Here is an 18,790-nt window from a genome sequence, read left to right as displayed (position 1 = left end):
TTGTCCAAGAAATTCTCCATGAAAGACTTAGGGGAAGCATCCTATATTCTTGAAATAAAGGTCTATAGAGATAAATTTAAAAGGATGCTAAGTTTATCTCAAAAGTTGTACATAAAGAAAGCACTGAAGAGATTCAGCATGAAAAATCTTAAAAGAGGACTTTTACCTCTTAGGCATAGTATCCATCTTTTCAAGACGATGTATCTGACCATATCTAAGAAAGTTCAGTGCATGAGTAGGATTTTTTATACCTTGATCATAGGAAGCCTTATATATGTCATGCTGTATACTCCATCTGATATTGTCCTTACTATGAGTGTCACAAGCAGAAATTAGTCGAATCCAGATGAGGAGCACTGGATAGCTATGAAGAATATCCTTAAGTACTTGAGAAGAGCTAAGGATTTGTTCTTGATCTTTGGAGGAGGTTCTGAGTTACGAGTTAAGGGTTATAGTGATTCAAACTTTATGTCTGATCCTAATGATAGAAAGTCTACATCAGAATATGTATTCATATACAATGGTGGCGCAATCAGCTGAAAGAGTTTCAAGCAACCCATTATAGCAGATTTGACCATAGAAGCTGAATATGTCGCTGCTTCGAATGCTGCAGAGAAAAGCTTCTGGTTCAAAAAGTTCATCGTAAAACTTGTAAAAATAATATCGGATGCCATACTACTGTATTGCGACAACAATGAAACTATAGCACTTGCTAAGAAACTGAAGTCTCATCAAAAATTCAAGCATATCGAGCAGCGATTCCACATCATACATGACTATCTCAAAAAGAAATATGTCGAGGTGCAAAAAGTAGACTCTATAGACAACATGACAGATCTACTGATAAAGTAATTGAGCCAGCCAAAGATGAAAGTCCACCTTAAGAAGATGGGACTTAAATTAGTAGCTAATTGGCTTTAGTCTAAATGAAAGATTGTTGGATGTATATCCTATAAGCTAATATGGCTGACACATTATAATAACTCTAGGATACAATTTTATACTTAAAATATTGATTTGATCAATAAAAGAGAAAATTTTATTTTTTATTTAAGTGTGATGTGTCCTTGAATTATATGAAGTCACACAACAAAGAGATTAAACCTGGATTAAGTAATTGGGCTTATGAAGTCTCAATTGGATTAGGAGAAATCCTATTGGGTTCAGGATAACTTTGCTAGCACAAGGTTGAATCCATTTTTTTTTAAAATTTAAATTACTTATTTGATAAGAATTAATTCGAGTTAATTATCTGCTAAGAACTTCAATGAATTAGATTCATTGGGCTCTAAATGTTGGGTGCCTAGAGTTTTGGATCATATATAGAGATCTAATCCCTAACTGATTCCTCAATTGAACCTAGTCGGGGTGCCACTTGATTTGATCAAGTGTGGGCATGTCCACTTGATGGGTGGCGTGAAGGACAAGGGAGGGTCGCACCACCTCCTCTGGTTGGTATGTGAGAGAGGGCCCTAGAGGGCACCACCCCTTGGTTCACTTGGGCATGGTCAAAGTATGGGGATACAAGGAGTCCTAATGCGATTAGGACTGACATTAGGTGGCTGATTCGGTTTTGATTAGGATTGCAATCTCTTCTCTATTTAAGAGGGCCTCCTCTAAGTGTTTTGTATTAGATTTTCAAATTGCACTTAGCCTCCAAACAGCCCCCTACGTCCCCTCTCTCTTCTCCCTTTGGTTCACACGTCCAAATGTCTTAAACGTCCACCATCTTCCAACGCCCAAGAAGCTTGGGCATCCCCTCTTCCTTGCTAATTTCCAAATCCTGATTGCATCAAGATCAAGGGAAGAAGATCAAGAAAGAGAAGAAAAGAAGAAGATCAAAGAAAGGTCAAGAGTTGATCACAAGATCCAGACTTGGTTCAGATTCGCAAGAAAATTTTTCTTGGAGAAGAAAGATCTATAATAAAGAGGACTGATCCTGAGTAGATATCCGTAGAGGCCATACGTATATATGGCTAAGAGAGAACCCATCTTCTTCCAGATCCAGATTCGAAGAAAAGAATTACGAAATAGATATGCGATAAGTCATATATTTTTATATTTATTTTTGGTATTTTTGATAATTAGTGGTGCTAACATCTTCTAAAAAAAATTTAATTTCATAAATAAATTAGATTTTCTTGTAAAAATAAATAATTTTAAAAAATATAAAATTAGGATATATTTAAGAAAAATAGATATCAAGTTAATTGAATAATTTAAGTACCAAAATAATAAAAAATTAATGAGCAATTTAATATATATTTTTTTCCATTTTTCAGGCATAAAATCAAAGTAAAAAATCAAGCCAAAATAACCCAAAAATCAATTTTTATAGCCTTCGGCACATGATAGACCGATCGCTCGATCCACAGAAGTAGGGGCATGGTCCATAGAAATAGTTTGTGGCACACGATGCAGTCTATGATGGGCAGATGAGTTTTCATGCGATCGGACAGTCCAAAATGCATGTTACCATATCTAATGGTGGTGGCCCACTCCCACTATGCGATTTGATGGCCCAAATCAATTTGAATCAAGATCAGACAGTTGCGATTGGTTGTTGACTGAAAACTAAATGAAGAAAAAAATATTATGTGCCATCTGATGGCTGAAACTCGATCCATCGCCTGATTCGATGGTTGACAGCAATCTCGATTGTGAATAGGAGATCAAGGGCGTGATCCAACGATCCAGAATTGATTTGATGATTGATCCGATAGTTGTTGTTGATCTTGATCAAGAGAAGGATTTAAATAGGGATTTTTGAAGCAATCTGGGTGGTCCAAATGCAATCCAATGGCCAGAATTAAAGGATACGGATATAATATGATTTTAAGGGATTTTAGGACTCCTTTTGCTATCAGAAAAAGGTAAAAACTTTACCTATAAATAGGAGGTCCAAAAATTAAAAAAAAAATAAAAAAAATCAATAATAAAATAAAATAATAAAATAAATTAGAAAGATTTAAGGATCCAAGGAGAAGAAGAAGAGAAGCCAGTTCGCTCCATGGAGTACGAAGGAAGAAGGAGAGGTCATCAACCATCTTTTCGATAAGATTGTACCAATCAACTTCAGATCTTTATTATAATTTTATTTTATTATTTTTTTAAATTTTTTAAAATTAAATTTTAATTTAAATTAATATAAAATTTATTTTATTATACTTTTAAATTTTTGCTCTTTATTTTTATTTCAAGTAGATGCTAAGATCTAATTAGTAGATCTTAGTATCAATTTATTTTTATACTCTTTAAATTTTTATTATTTATTTTTATTACAAGTAGAAGCTAGGATCTAAATAGTAAAATTTAGTATCTGATTTATTTTTTATACTTTAAATTTTTATTTTTTGACTTAAATTACTTTCCTCAAAATTTTATTTTTTTTATAAAATCAAAGATTTCAAATTAAAATACTGTCTTCTCTATAGATTCGATCCGACTCACTACTCTCTATATATTTTTAATTTTTATTGAAGTCAGAATTAATTTGATAATCATGGTATCCTAATGATAACATCGCAAGCCTATCAGTATATGATCCGATCGCATATTTAATTTTAGCATAAAATCAGCATGCATTAATTTCAACACATGAAGTAGATCCTTGTGTGCTTGATCTTATGCATGTATGTTCTAGATTAAAAAAAGTTTTAATCTTTAATTCTGTTGTATTGTTTAAAAACAAATTTAAAATACACATGCATGCGTTCCTACGAAAATCCAACATTCTGCATTAGGATGGTTTGGCAAAGGAAGGGGAGGGTCCTAATTGGGAACATATCCTAACTTTTCAGATATCAAGACTATCTTGAGATTTCTAAACCAAACCTTGAATTACATTCCAATCAATCGGTTGGACTCCAGGATACAGGCTAAAAGATTTGAAGCTGACATGGTTAAACTGCAAAGAGTAAAAATTCTAGTTAGATATTTATACTTAATTTTATATTTATTCTAGAGATTTTAAGAAATAAATAGGTATTAAATGTATGCCCTAGAAGCCAATCTTGACTGATGCATATCATATTTCTAGGACATATTTTTATACTTGATGAAAAATTTATTTTCATTCATATTGTATGTGTCCATAATCATCCAAGAGATTAACAGGATGATGATACATATTCTCAAAGAGTTGAGAATTTAAGATATGTATCATTGGTGGTTAATTTTTAAATTACTTTCGATCATTGGATCATCATGGAGATGGTGATTGATCCAGATAGACTGATGCACCGATTGCTTTCTTTATGTAAATTAGTCTCAAGTTTGTAATATAGGGATATTGAAGCATGAGTGCTAGCACTGAGCGTGACCAATACGAGAAGTCACATGGATGTCTGCTAACTCATTAGTGACTTTCTTAATGCTACAGTTGTGTGAATAGATCTTTGATCTATGATGCCATGACTGCTCACAATGAGGCTGTTAGAGTTTGACTACACAAAAATATTATCTCAATGAGTCCTTATGTGAATGTTGGTGATAATTAGTCCACTATGGAAGCAGGATGCGCATCTAAATGGGATCTATCGACTTTAGCAAAAAGGAGTAGTCCTATGAAATTTGAGAGGCTGAGTGCTTAAGTCTATGGCCATAGTAGTTTGATTGATGGAAAAAAGTTTTCATGAGAATCACAGTTGAACTCAAGCTAATTGAATCTATCATATGACGGATATTGAGGTTTGATGATTTATCTATAACTTATCATCTGATCAAGACTCACGATAGAGGGATTGAATCACATGGTAACTGCACCTAAAGATTTATCACTTTTATTCTACTAGATTGTCACTACATATTGTTTGATATCATTGATGGATTATGAGAGCTCACTAGGATTGTTCTAGATCGACAATCCTTGTTGAGTGAGATCTAATCCATTGAAAAGAGTTTCAATGATACTATGATAGATATCATGGTATATCTCACTACCAAATAAAATAAAACTTATGGGGTCACACATAATAGAGATTTTTGACTGATCAGATGGTTGAGTTATAATTATGAATCACAATATAATTTAATTATCAATATGATTGATGATTAATCCAATGTAAAAGTTATAATTGAAAGATTCACTAAATATTAGTGAATTGTTAGAGGATCTATTAGCAATTAGATTACTGTCTGACTCAATCTGATTGAGCTATAAGATTCAAATTAAATCTGATTGAATTAAATTTAATTTAGATTGGTTTGGATTTGATTAGATCAAACCTAATTAGTTTATAAGATAACCTAATTTTATAAGGAGAATAATTCTTATTTTGACTAGGACTTGATTGAATCAATTTTCTAATTAGATTAAGATTTAATCTAGATTTAATTGAGTTTCTAATTGAAATAAGAATTAATTTAATTTAATTATTAATTAATTTTAAATTAGTTATAATTAAATTAGATTTAAATTAAATTTAAATCAGCAAACAAAAGAATCCTAGTTAGATTAGGATTTCTCCTTTGCGCCACCTCTCTTTTTGCACCACATAAGCCCAACACCAAATCTGATTTGGCATGTGGTTAGACTAGCCCAAGCATCTACACGCCACCTCTTTTATGTCTATTTTTGGTTGAGATCAAATCTAACTTGATTTGGTTTTGATTGGATCAAAATAGGACTCCTAATTTAATTGGGTGTCATCTTAACAAATCTAACCAAACTCTAACTCCTTGAAACCCTAGGACGCCATCTACAAATAAGGGGGTTTATGGACATGGGAGAGCATATGAAAACCCACCTGAGGTGTGAACAATTGGGCATAGATCAGCTTGGGGTGTGAGCTTGAGAGGGAAAAAGAGGGAAAGGATTTCCTCTCTTCTAGTTTTTTTCTTCCTCATACACCTTATCTTCTTCTTTTTTGAGAAAGTCTTAAAGATTAAAGAAGATCCTGTTCAACCATCAAGGAAGCATTCTCTGTAAGGGTGCTAGCATCCCAGAGAGAACATAGAGCCTTTGATTAGTTCCAGCCTCATATGGATATCTGTAGAGGTCGGGCACGTGCGCGACTACATCAGAACCTAAAGGCATCCATAGATCCAAATTCGAGAAGAAGTTCTATGATTTAAGTATGTGATTTGATTATAAATAAATTTTTAATCTCTAAAATTAGATACTTTATGTCTTATTTATCATCATATGAACTAGATCAATAGATATATGATTTTGATCTATAAATGCGTGGGATTAAAACTATTTTAATCTTGACTTCTGCTGCTTAAATTCAAAATAATTTTGAAATCTATATGTAAAACACTTAAAATTCAATATTGGTATTAGAGCCATGGATTCATATGTATGAGAATAAGATAAGATCTAATTTCTAAATCAGATCTAAAATCAATCTAATATAGATCCAACATCAGGATGAAATAAGGTTGTCATGACATAAGGTTTACCTCTTATGTTGAAAAATTTTTAGATCTGATTATTTGTCATATATGAGATATATGAGTAGTGGTTTAGATCTGAAATTATTTTATAGATTTGAAAATCGAAAACTAATTTTGATACATAACATGTTTAGATCTAAATTTTAAAATTTAGATCCAAAATCTATAGAAAAAATTTTAGATTTGAAAGCTTTTAATATCATTCTGACTTAAGATTATCTTGACATAACTTGTTATGTTCTATGATTATCCTAGAACGATATTAAATTTTTTTTGTTAAAATAAAATTTTAGATCTGATTTTTTTTTATATATATCATATATATATTATCATTTAGATCTAAAAAAAGTTTTAAGATCTATTTTTTATTCATATATATGATATATGAAAGCATGCTTAGGTCTGAAATTAGTTTTCATGATGTGAATTTTATTCATACACTATAAGAAAATAGTCTTTTTGCGATGAAAATATTTATGATGAAAATATTTTTATCGTCAATAATATTATTTAATATAAAAAATATATTCATTATAAATAACTTACTATTTATGATGAAAATAATTTTTCATCACAAATAGTCATGTATCATCGATGAAATAAATTTTTATCTTAAATATAAATTATTTATGATGAATATTTTTATCATAAATAATGTGTCATTTATTTTAATTTAAATTTTTAAATATTAATAATAAAAATATTTTCATCATAAATAATTTAAGTATTTATAACGAAAAACTTTCTTTCATTGCCAATAATTTTATTTGCAACAAAAATTTTATCATCATCAATATTTAAAAAAATAAAAAAATTATTAATTATTTATGATAAAAATATTTTTATCATCAATATTTAAAAAATTAAAAAATTAAAAAAAATAAAAATTACTTATTATTTGTGATGAAAATTTTTCATCATAAATAATCAAATATTTTGATGAAAAAAATTTCCATCATCAATACCAAATTATTTATGATGAAAATATTTTTATCATCAATATTTAAAAAATCAAAAATTAAAAAAAATCAAAAGTTACTTATTATTTGTGATAAAAAAATTTTATTATAAATAATTAAATATTTATGTTAAAAAAATTTATGTCACTAATATTTTTGTCACCAATATTTAAAAAATTAAAAATTTAAAAAAATTATAAAATTTAAATTCTTGATTTTGTATAAGATAACTGCATCTATTTTTTGTAGCAGCTGTATATATCTTTGGTCCTTTTATATGATAAAGAAGCAAAATGTGAGTTATGATCTAGATCAAATTTTTTATATAAAAAAATTATATAAAAATAGATGATATTTTAGTAGAATGAATAGATCCTTTTGAATAAAATGAGCTATACGTTTATTTACGACGTAAAATTTATCTATTCAATGATGTCACTATTACTAGTGATATCAATGAATCTTTCTGATGGAGTGTCTACCTTAAGCTGTATGATTGGAGCCTCTTTTTATATAAAAATTATATAGTTAAGTAGTATATTCTAGTATGACTTTCATGATCTCGAAAGATACCATACTTTTCGTATCGATCCATGCTCAAATATATCTCTGTAAGAGTTTCAATCATGAGAAGACAAACAATACAAGCACTCATCTTTCTAACAATGCAAAATATAAATATAAGCTTGTACTTTATAACACAACTCACACTACCCACAAGTCTACTTTGATTCTGATTAATTGCTCTTTGATGCTCATATAATTTCTCTTTAATTTCTCAAGCTTGATCCTCACATACAATAAACGAGCTTTTGGACCTCTAACTTTCTATCCCTATCATATCCTCCAAATCTTAATTTGATGGATTTCTCTTATGATCTCAGAATCACCACAATATTTTTGTACTTCGACTTCTGAAATAAAGACTCCAAAAAGAAAATGAGCTCCTTGAAGATCGAAGATCTCCAAGCTATCGATCACCTATAGTGTCCATTCCATTGTGAAAGCTAAAGAACTATTCTTATAATAATTATTAGTAATGTAAATATAATTTTTCATTATAATTATATTTTTTATATAATTTTTTTAAGAAAAAAGTTTTTTTTGGATGAAAAATCATAAATTAACTATTTATATGAAATTTTTTTGACTAATAAAAAATTAATTTTTTTGATGAAATTATTTTAAAAAAAATTTTAGACCAAAAATTTTTTAGATTAAAGGAAAATAATTTTATTTTTCATCATAAATATTTTTTAATATCATTTTTTTGGTTAAATTTTTTGGATGGAAAATTTTCTTAGCAAGAAAATTCAAAATTAATTTTTTTATGAAATTGTTATTGGGAAGATTTTTTTAGATTGAAAAAATTTAAAATTTTATTTTTAATTATTAGTGATATAAATCAAATTTTTATCATAAATAGTCTTTAATTTTTTTTAATTTTTTTTGAAAAAAATTATTTATGATGTAAATTTATTTTTCATCAGCAACCATATTTTAAAAATATTATTTTAATCAATTTTTATGAAAAAAATGTTAATAAAAAAAATTATGAGTGATGAAAAGAATTTTTGTCAGTAAAACTATTTTAAAAATAAATTTTTTTATTTTTTGAGAGAAAAATTGTTAGAGAAAAAAAAAATTTTGGGCAGTATTTATTAATGATAAAAACTATATTTCTGTCACTAATACCCTTATTAACGATGCATATTTCTATTTCTATCATCAATAATTTATTTCATAAATTTTTTGGGTAAATTTTTTTTAAAAAAAAATAGTGGAGAATTTTTGGCAGGCCTTATTGATAATGAAAATTACTTTTTCATTGTGAATAAGCATATTAGCAATAAAAAATTTTATCGTTAAAAGTTGTTCATTTATTACATGTCAAGTCGATGTCGCGTCCCTTCCGTGCTCCCTCTCCCTCTCCCTCTCCCTCTCCCCCCCGAAACCCTCTCCCTCTCTCTCTCCAAGCTCTCCCCTCCATCTCTTCCCATCGATGATCATGCGAAACCCTCTCCCTCTCCAAGCTCTCCCCCCTCCCTTTCCAAGCTCTCCCTCTTTGAGCTCTCCTCCCTCCCTCTCTGAGCTCTCCTCCCTCACTGGCTCCACCATCGCTTTTTGAGCTCTGCTGTCGCTTCCACCAGCCATCATGGATGACTCCTCTTTCCCCTTAGGTACGATCTTCCACTGATCGACCACCAATCTTTTTTTTTGGTTGATCGGGTCACCGACGAGCGACCTCCGATGCCTCCACCGACACGTGCTAGTGGCCGCCATAGCACGAAGCCGCTGGTGGGGGGGGAGGGGGTCTGTTCATGGGGAAGGGGGGAAGTGGGGTGTGAAGGAGCAACATCTCGGAGGAGGGGAGACGACAGCGGGGGTTGGGGGGGATGGTGGCGTCTCGGAGGAGGGTAGAGGGGGTTGCAGGGGGCTGGGGGGCCAGAGGGTGGAGGGGGTTTTATAGGGTGGGGGTGGGTGGCCGGGGGCGACACTGGGACCGATGGCGCAGAGGGAGATATATATGATATGTGATTGCATGTTTAGATCTAAAATTAATTTTTATAATCTAAATTTAATTCATATATGTGATATATGATTATATGCATTATCTAAAAATTATTTCAAGATAGAAAACTTACTTTTTATACAAAGATTTAGATCTTAAAATTTGGATTTAATATCTAAAATTTGTATTTATGCATGAGGGATTGGTTATGGGTAAATCAAATTAGGTCATATAATGAGATTACACTTAGGGTAATTGATTTGAACTTAATGAAACCCAATCAATTTGAGCGGTTGATCGAACCTATGGAAGAGTTGATTAAGATTAAGTCAAGAGTGCTCATGATCAAACCAATAGTTGTATTGGTCAGATCGATTGGAATCTATTTGTTTAATTGATTGACCCTAGGACCTAATTCGACATAGTGGCTCGAGCCTCAATCACTTAAGCTAACCTATTTAAAATCAATTGATCAATTGATGTCTAAGGCAAATGCTAGATGATGGTTACTTAATTAGGACCCTTGAATTGTCAGGGAGGAGCCTCTCACTCATCTTCACTTATCTGACCAACTTGGTAGATTGTGTCTTGAATCAGGTTGCTTGATGGTTTGGATTAATCCATGCCAATAAGACTAGTCATGGTGATGACTAATTGGATGAGATCTAAATCCAAACCTCTTCATAAATATTAAATCCTAGGTCTTCTACCATTGTAGATGTGCAGGCATGCTACCAGTATTGATTATTTTGACTGGTCACAATGGTTCAGTTGCATCGAGAATATGTAACTACTATATTAGCAAAGAATTACTTCAGGATAAAGATGGGGTTAGGCCTAATAACTGTTAAGTGATGGATCCAATGATGGCTTTGTACCTACTTGTGAACGGTGGGTCTGACTTAACTAAGGAGTATGGTCAATAACTATTAGATGAGCCCATATTATTTAGAGACTACGTCGTGGCAACATGCTTAAAGAAATATCTGGACAAAGAGTTATCCATGCATCGATGTGTGTATTACCAATAATTGCTAAGTGAGTTGCACGGCATCGGTGGGACTGCAGCACCCACTAGAAATCTGATTGTCACGTTAGGGTTTTCGTTTCTCCATCTGAGTGTGAGAAATCCAAAAAAATAGTGGGAGCCTATTTGCTTTTAAAAGTCTCTAGAATAAATATAAAATTAAGGATAAATATCTAACTAGAATCTTTACTCTCTATGGTTTATTATGTCAGCTTCCAACCCTCTAACTCGAATCTTAGATATCACCCCTTTAACCAAAATTAATTACATAGACTAGCTTAAAAATTTAAGAATCATTCTTAGTTTTGAAAAATTAAACCATATTCTTGACTAAGATATTCTTGTGTTACCAGCTCGTTCAATCCATAATCAACGAGCTATACTTAAAAAGTGGATGGATAATGACAATAAAGGTAGATGTTTTATGTGGGCATCCATGTTAGATGAACTCTAACGTATGCATGAGGACATGTACACTGTCAAGGATATACTGATTCATCTGCAAGAGTTATGAGGTGATTAGAGCCGCATAGCGCATAAGATGTGCGATGGGTAGTCTATCCATGATCGATGTTTGACAATGATCAAAGATATTAAGGAGCTTGAAAAGCTCGATATGACCATACACAAGGAATTGCTAGTGGATTTGATCCTGCGATTTCTTTTTGATTTGTATGGATAGTTTATAATAAACTACCATATGAATAACTATTATAGCACCTTATCTGAATTAGTCAATATGTTGGTAACCAAGGGATCTCGAAAAGTTCAGAGATACATATCTGGAGAGCCTAAAAAAATAAGCACATGTCTTGAGAGGCATGTCAAAATTGCTCTAAACTTATCTTACGGTTACCTCTTCTCTCAGTTGAGTATTAAACTATAGTGCCTATTTATGCACTTCATTGTAGGGTCTAAGAGAATATAGAGGGCTGAGGGAAGATGAAGTAACCCTTCAAGTCGACAATAAGGCAAGAGTTATTGCTATGGCCATAGGTACCTATCCTCTATGACTACCGTCTAAATTTAGTTCTTAGAAACAGTCTCTATCATTTGCATGGTGATGCATCTATGAACTTACTTGAACAAATAGTGAATGCTATTGGATCTGAGAGATCTAGAGTTGAGATAAACCTGAAGTATACATTACATCTTAGGCTAGATCATGTAGGAGAAGAAATAATTAACAGACTAAAAAAATATGAGCTTTTAGGCTCATTGACTGCTAAGTTATATCTAGTCTGTGTATCATCTCTTCGAGAAAAAATGATCAAACTACTCTTGTGAGATAAGAGAAAAATGACCACTGAGATACTTACCCTAGAACACATTTGATGTGTGTGGCCCATTTGATGTGTCAGTTAAGGGAGGTTGTCTCTACTTCATTACCTTTACTGATGATCTTTCACGGTATAGGTATGTATATGAGATACAAATCTGAATCCTTAGAAAAGTTTAAAAAATTCAGATGTGAAATAGAGAAGCAAACCAGAAAAATTCTAAAGGTACTTCGATCAGATCGAAGATGCAATACCAAAATAAAAATTTTTTTGGTTATCTCATGAAAATGGTATAGTTTCATAATGGACCCCTCCTAGTATACCTTAGCTCAATGAGGTATTTGAAAGGAGGATTAGGACTGTATGAGATATGAACCGATTTATGATGAACTTTACTAATTTATCTCTATTTCTTTGGGGACATACTTTAATTTTAAAATTTATCTATTGAATAGGGTTCTCTCTAAATCTGTTCCTACCACACTATATGAGATATAATATGGTAAGAAATTGAATCTTGATCATCTCAAGATTTGAAAATATCCAACCCATGTTAGGCAATAGTAGGTGGACATGTTAGAAGCTAGGTCTATGAGAGCTCATTTCATAGGATATCCTAAAGAGTTTGAGATACTACTTTTTTTTCTAAAAGATCACAATATGATTGTGAGCCATCATGCTATCTTTCTAAAAATTAGTTTATTCAAGATGAAATAGTGGGAGAAAAGTTGAGCACAAAGAGAGTCTCTAAAGAGCAATGAGTCATCAGACCAATAGAACATATTCATGATGAGCCAGCACATAGAGTACCCCCTCCATCTCGTAGATTTAGTAGGATTTCTCATCCTCTTGAAAGGTACTTAGATATGCTTACAGATGATATAGAGAAAGTGTTTCTCATAGGAGATAAAGAATATAGAGATGATCCCAAAACCTACAATGAGACGATGTTGGACATCGACTTCGAGATAGAGATGTGAAATAGCTTTCCTGAATAGATATCTTTCCAAAATTTGCAAGCACCTCAGAGTTGGAATACTCATTTTAATGATGTGATCAAATTATTTGATTTCATCAAAAAACGAGGAGGAATCATGTGTTTACATAAAGACCAGTGAGAGTACTATTATGTTCCTTATAATATATGTGGATGACATCCTCTTGATTGGGAGTATCCTATGCTGACATCGGTTAAAATGTGGTTGTATATAGAATTCTCTATGAAAGATCTAGGGCAAGCCCATATTCTAAAAATATAAAAGTTTATTACATCTAAGAGGATGCTTAGCTTTTCATAGAAAAGTACAAAAAGGAGATGCTGAAAGGGTTCATCATAGAAAATCTTGAAAGAAAACTTCTACTTCTTGGGCATAGGAGTATGCAATGTTATATACTCAATCTGATATAGCCATTATTATGAGTATTATGAGCAGATATTAATCAAATCCAGATTAGGAGTGCTGCATTACTATGAAAATATCCTTAAGTACTTCAGAAGGATTAAAGATTTGTTCCTGATCTTTAGAGAAGGATCAGAGCTAAGAATGGGAGGATACAAGAATACTGATAATATAATATCTACATCAGGGTATATTCTTGTGCATTGTTGGCTTGGCATATTGGAAGAGCTCCAAACAATCGATCAATAGAAGCTGAGTACACTATAGATATGTAGGATGCAATCTGGTTCTAATGTTAGTTGTAAAAATGGATGTCATACCATTAGATACTATGACACTGTATTGCAAAGATAATAGCATCATAGCTCTCGCTAAGGAAACAAAATCTCACCAAAAGTCCAAGCACATAAAGTAGTGGTATACGCAACTACCTCAAGTAGAAATATATAAAGGTGCAGAGAGTAGACTCCACATGGGATGGGGTAGACCCACTGATTAAGTCACTTAGCCAGTCGAAGATCGAAGGCTATCTAGAGTAGATGGAGCTTAGGTATATGGCAGATTGACTTTAGTGCAAGTGAAAGATTGTTAGATGTATACCCTAAAAGTCAATCTTGGCTAACGCATATCATATTTTTAGGATATATTTTTATGCTTGATGGGTAGTTTATTTCTATTCATGTTGTATGTGTCCATGAATCGTCCAAGAGATTAACAAGATGATGACACATATTCTCAAAGAGTTGAGAATTTGAGGCATGTGTCATTAATGGCTAATTCCTAAATTACTCTCGATTATAAGATCATCATGGAGACGATGATTGATCTGAATAGACTGATGCACGAATCGCTTCCTTCGGATAGACGAGTCTCGAGTCTGCAGTATAGGGACATTGGAGTAAGAGTATAGGTGGTTGCTAGAGAACAATCAGTATTGAGCATAACCAATACAAGAAATCACATAGATATTTGCTAACTCATTAGTGACTTTCTCGATGTTACAGTTGTGTAAATAGTTTTTTGACCTACGGTGCCATGACTGCTCATAGTGAGACTGCTGGAGTTTGACTACATAGAAATATTACCTCAATGAGTCTTTATAGTAGATGTTAGTGATAGTTGGTCTACTGCGAAAGCAGGGTGTGCATCTAAATGAGATATATCGATCTTAGTAGAAAGAAGTGGTCCTATAAAATTTGAAAAGCTGAGTTCTTAAGTCTATGACCATAGCAGTGTGATTGATAGAAAAAAGTTTTCATGAGAATCATAATCAAATTCGAGCTAATTGAATCTATCATATGATCGATGCTGAGGTTTGATGATTTATCCATAATCTGTCATCTGGTCGAGACTCACGATAGAGGGATTGAATCACATAGTAACTGTACTTAGAGGTTCATCATTTTTATTTTGCTGGATTGCTACTACATACTGCTAGATATTACTGATAGATTATGAGAGCTCACTAGGATTGTTTTAAATCGATAATCCTTGTTGAGTGAGAGTAGAATCATTCCGATCCATTGAAAAGAATTTCAATGATTCTATGATAAAGATCATGGTATATCTCATTACCAAATAAAATAGAACCTATGGGATCACACACAATAGAGATTTCTGACTGATCAGATGGTTGAGTTACGATTATGAATCATCATAGGATTTAATTATCAATGTATTGATGATTAATCCAATGCAAAAGTTGCAATTAAAAGATTCACTAAGTATTAGTAAATTATAGGAAGATCAATTAGCAATTAGATTGCTGTTTGGCTTAATCTAATTGAGCAATAGGATTCAAATTAAATCTAATTAAAATAGATTCAATTTAGATTGGTTTGGATTTAATTAGATCAATCTTAATTGATTCATGAGATAACCCAATTGCATAAGGAGGACAATTCCTATTTTGTCTAGTTCTTGATTGAATCAATTTTTTAATTAGATTAGGATTTAATCTAGATTTAATTGAGTTTTTAATTAAATTAAGAATTAATTTAATTTAGTTATTAATTAATTTTAAATTTATTAAAATTAAATTAGATTTAAATCAGCAAACAAATGAATCCTAGTTGTACTAGGATTTCTCCTTGGTGCCACCTCTCTTTTTGTGCCACCTAAGTCCAATGCCAAATCTGATTTGGTGTGTGGTTGGACCAGTCCAAGCATTTCCACACCACCTCTCTTATGTCCATTTTTGGTTAAGATCAAATTTGATTGGATCTGATTTTGATTGGATCAAAATTGGACTCCCAGTTTGATTAGGTTTCATCTTAACAAACCTAGCCAAACTCTAACTCCTTGAAACCCTTGGATGCCATCTATAAATAAGGAGGTTTATGGATGTGAGAGAGCATCTGAAAACCCACCTAGGGCATGAACAATTAGGCATGGATCAGCTTGGGGTGTGAGCTTAAGAGAGAGGGAAAAAGAGGGAAAGAGTTTCCTCTCTTCTAGTTTTCTTCTTCCTCCTACACCTTATCTTCTTCCTTCTTAAGAAAGTCTTAGAGATTGAAGGAGATCCTGTTTAACCATCAAGAAAGTATTCTCTACAAAAGAGCTGGCACCTCAAAGAGAATATAGAGCCTCTGATCAGTTCAGGCTTCACGTGGATGGCCTCAGAGGCCAGGCACATGCGTGGCTACATTAAAATCTGAAGGCATCCACAGATCTGGATTTGAGAAGAATTTCTGTAATTCAAGTATATGATTCAATTGTAAATAAATTTTTAATCTTTAAAATTAGATGGTTTATGTCTTATTTATCATCATATAAACTAGATCAATATGTATAAAATTTTGATCTATGCATGCGTGGGATTAAAATTGTTTTAATCTTAACTTTCATTGTTTAAATTCAAAATTATTTTGGATTCTGCATACAAAATACCTAAAATCTAACAATAAGCTCTCACTATTTTCTTGGATCTCTCACACTCTCCAAATAGAGAAACAAAAATCTTAATACAATAAAAATTTTTAGTGGATACTGTGGTCCCATCGATGTACGTGCACCTCACCTGATAGATATTGATTAACACGTTACACTAATGAGTGGACAACTCTTGTCCCATACTTCTCCAAGCATGATGCAGCAATTCGATCTTTAAGTTATGTGGCTCATCTGACAGATATCGGCTATACTTTTTAGTTAAGTCAGACCCATCGTTCATAAGCAGGTGCAAAGTCATTATTGGATCCCTCACCTGACAGATATTGGGTCCAATCTCATCTCTATCCCAGAGCATCTAATGCTATAGAGTGGTTGGATGTTTTCGGTACAACTAAACTACTGTAACTAGTCGATAATAACCAACACCAGTTACACGCTTGCATCTCTACAATGGTAGAAGACCACTAGACTTAATATCTAATTAGTCATTACCATGACTAGTCCTATTCGCATGGGCTAAACTGAACCAACAAGTAATCTGATTCAAAACTCAATCTACCAAATTGGTCAGGTAAGTGAAGATGAGTAGGAGGCTCCCTCTTGAACATTCAAGGGTCCCAATTAAGTAATCACCATCTAACACTTATCTTAAACATCAATTAATCAATTGGTTTCAAATAGGTTAGCCTAAGTGATTGAGACTCGAGCCACTAAACCGAATTAGATCCTTGGGTCAATCGATATAGAATTAGGTCCTTAGGTCAATCGATATAGCATATAGATTTTAATCGATCTGATCAACTACAACTATCATGAACACTCTTGATTAATCCTAATCAACTCTTGAATGGGTTTGATCAATCGCTCAAATTGATCAGATTCCATTAGATTCAAATCAATTACCCAAGATGTAATCAAATTACTTGACATAATTTTGATTTAGCCATGACCAATTATTAATCTTATTAACATTAAATTCAAATCTAAAATTAAATTATAAATCTGAATTACATGAATTGTTTAACATATTATGATCTCAAAACAACTTTCAGATTTTAGATCAAAATTCTAAATTTAAGATCTAAACATGATATGATATTGAAACTAGTTTTTCAAATTTCAACATTCATTCTAAATTTAGGTCTAAAACTAATTTTTAAATCTAAATCACTACTCATATATCTCATACATAAATAAAAATTAAATCTAAAATAACTTTTCAGATCACCAAAAATTAGATCTAAATAATTGAAAACACTTTTGAAAAGTATCTAACATCGATATGAATTTCAATCTTATACTACATATTGATATCAGATCATTAATCAAATTAATTTTAGATTTGATTAAAAATTAGATCTCAAATTATTTTCATGCATATAAATCTGGCTCTGATACCATGATTGAATTTTAGATATTTTGCATATAGATTTTAAAATAATTTTGAAAACAAGTAGTGAAAGACAAGATTAAATCAGCTTTAATCCTACCATGCATAGATCTAAATCAAATACCTATGGATCTAGTTCATATGATAATAAATAAGATTAAGAACATCTAATTTTAGAGAATAAAAATAATTTTATGATCAAATCACATATCTGAATCACTGAACTTCTTTAAATTTGAATCTGAAGATGTCTCAGGTTCTAGTGTAGCCACGCACGTACCTGACCTCTATGGGTATCCACACAAAATCTAATTTGATCGGAGGCTCTTTGATCTCTCTGAGGTGTTAGTTCTCTTGCAAATATTATTTCTTTGATCGTTGAAAAGGATCTTCTTCAATCTCTAAGACTATCTCAAAGAAGAAGAAGACTAGGAGGAAGAAGATGAGGAAGAAGAAGCTATGAGAACCCTTTCTCTTTTTCCTTCTCTCTTCTTTCTAAAACCCAATGCCCAAGAGAAACCCATGCCCAAGCTCATACCCCAAGGAAGGTTTTTGATCTAATTTTCATGTCCCAAAGCCCCCTTATTTATAGATGGCATCCATGAGTTGGATAGGGTTTAGGTTTTGACAAGGTCAAATACCTTATCAAACTAGAAATCCTATTTTGATTCATAACCAAATTGATTTAATTCTAAATCAAATCAAATATGAAAAGAGAGCAACGGAGGATATGTGGAAGGCTTGGTGTGATATTTTGGATGCACAAAAATTATGGGGGCACAGTATTCCTATAGACATGGACATGTGGGCCACATGAAGATAGAATCTTAGTCCAACTAGGATTCCTTTAAGTGCTGATTTAAATTTGATTTAATCCTAACTAAATTAAGATTAGGTAGCACTCAAAATAAGTTAATTTTTAGTTCAATTA

The sequence above is a fragment of the Elaeis guineensis genome, chromosome 9 (assembly GCF_000442705.2).
Source record: "Elaeis guineensis isolate ETL-2024a chromosome 9, EG11, whole genome shotgun sequence".
In the NCBI taxonomy this organism is placed as follows: domain Eukaryota; kingdom Viridiplantae; phylum Streptophyta; class Magnoliopsida; order Arecales; family Arecaceae; genus Elaeis; species Elaeis guineensis.
This window is presented reverse-complemented; position numbering follows the sequence as displayed.